The sequence below is a fragment of the Phytophthora infestans genome, genomic scaffold (assembly GCF_000142945.1).
Source record: "Phytophthora infestans T30-4 supercont1.9 genomic scaffold, whole genome shotgun sequence".
Taxonomy (NCBI): domain Eukaryota; phylum Oomycota; class Peronosporomycetes; order Peronosporales; family Peronosporaceae; genus Phytophthora; species Phytophthora infestans.
This window is the reverse complement of record NW_003303750.1, coordinates 2352376-2354152: the sequence shown is the minus strand read 5'-3', so window position 1 is coordinate 2354152 and position 1777 is coordinate 2352376.

Below are 1777 nucleotides of genomic sequence, written 5' to 3'. Positions count from 1 at the left end.
CCGACGAAGGAATGTTGTTAGCATATTCAAGTAAGAGAGTATGGATTATAATAGCTTATGCAAAAGGCTAGCTCGACCCAGTATCCAGTCGCTAGTTACTGCTACGAAAGGAATCCACGAAGGCGGAAACTGGGGCGTGGTGTCGAAGAGTGATGAGGATCAGGTAGTCTTGGGCTGAACATTGAAGAACTTGCTCACTAGACGCTGGATCTGGCGTCCTGGGTGTTGGCTCAGGTCCCCGCGAAACTGGATGCGCCAAGGCTCGGCTTCGTCGATCTCTCGCAAGGCTTCCAATAGGCTCGTGGGTTCTGGGCGATGGAGGTTGGGATCCTCCAAGTTGGCTTGACGGGATACGGATCCCGGAAACCAAGCTACCTTATCCCCGCGTCGGGGAAGATGCAAGAAGGATGGATCCAGCAAAATATCCACGTCACACCAACCGTCCTGGATTGCTAACACGAGGATCACAAGGACTCTCTTCCAAGCTCGGCCCGCATGGCTACGCCGGTTACCACGCTGCTTGTTGAAGTTGGACAACCAGGTCAAACCCTGCAATTGATTCCGAGAGATGGGGAACCGGTGAGTGCCCTCCCATATAGCAACCCGGTGCTTGGAGACGAAATCCCGGAACGCCCGAACGAATACCCCGAGTCGCCCACGCACATCACCCCTGAAGCTAACCGGATCCACCGGTGTGGTGACCAGTGTATCCCACGGGGCAGCACTTGTCAGTTCCTCCACGAGGGGTCTGGTGATGAGCGAATCCACGTACCCGGCCCTCGAGATGGCGTCCGCTGTCCGAGGGAATATCCACTCAGCCCGAAAGGCAACTCCGGAAACAGAACCGTGATCTTCATGGAGATGATCGCAACTCGGTTCCAATTTCTTGGCTGACCAAGGCTCGATGTCTCTGGCAGCGAAGGCCACAGGAGCACGTCTACCAGGAATGAAAGCAGCATCCGGACCGAACGGAGCCACGGGGAGCATCCCTGGCAGTGACGAGTTAGGGGGAGCGGGGATCAAGACAGATCCAGGGGATCCGCCACCGTGAGGCGATCCCGGGGATCCGCCACCATGAGGCGATCCTGGGGAACCGCCACCATGGGGCGATCCTGGAGATCCACCACCATGAGGCGACCCCCCTCCACCAGATCCGGGAGATCCGCCACCAGGCGCCCCCCCTCCGCCAGATCCAAGGAGTCCGCCACCACGAGGCGACCCCCTCCCACCATCACTGCCCGATCCACCGTCACTGTCGACGTGGATCGCAGATCCCGCAGTGACGCCTCCGGATCCGGCTGTGCCAGCGACTTGTAGAGGCGGCGTTGAGAGGGATCTCCGCCGGGCTTCGGATCGGGATTGGGATAGAGCCCGCCGCGTGTCTTCCTCCAAGGCCTCCTCAGCGGTTCGAGCCTCCTCTGAATCCTCTGGACTCTCGTCGTCATCGTCGTCGTCGTCATCGTCCTCATCGCTTAGAGTGAAGGGATACGGGCCGGCAGACGGCGTACGCTTTGACGACGATCGGTTAGGAGGCCCTGAGCCGTCGGACCAGTCAGATTCCTCATCCTCATCGTCCTCCGAACTACCCAAGTCCACACCCAGGGGGAAATGACGCGTATAGCGTTTCCCCTTCCCGGGTCCAGTACGGACCCGGCCGAAGGTTGGTGGGAAGCGGACTGAGGGACCGATGGGGGTCGACACCGAAGGGACAGCAGAGGAATCCCGGTCTTGGACGTCGATCCGGTTTTGAGTGCGAGCGATAGAACCAGTCTTGGAA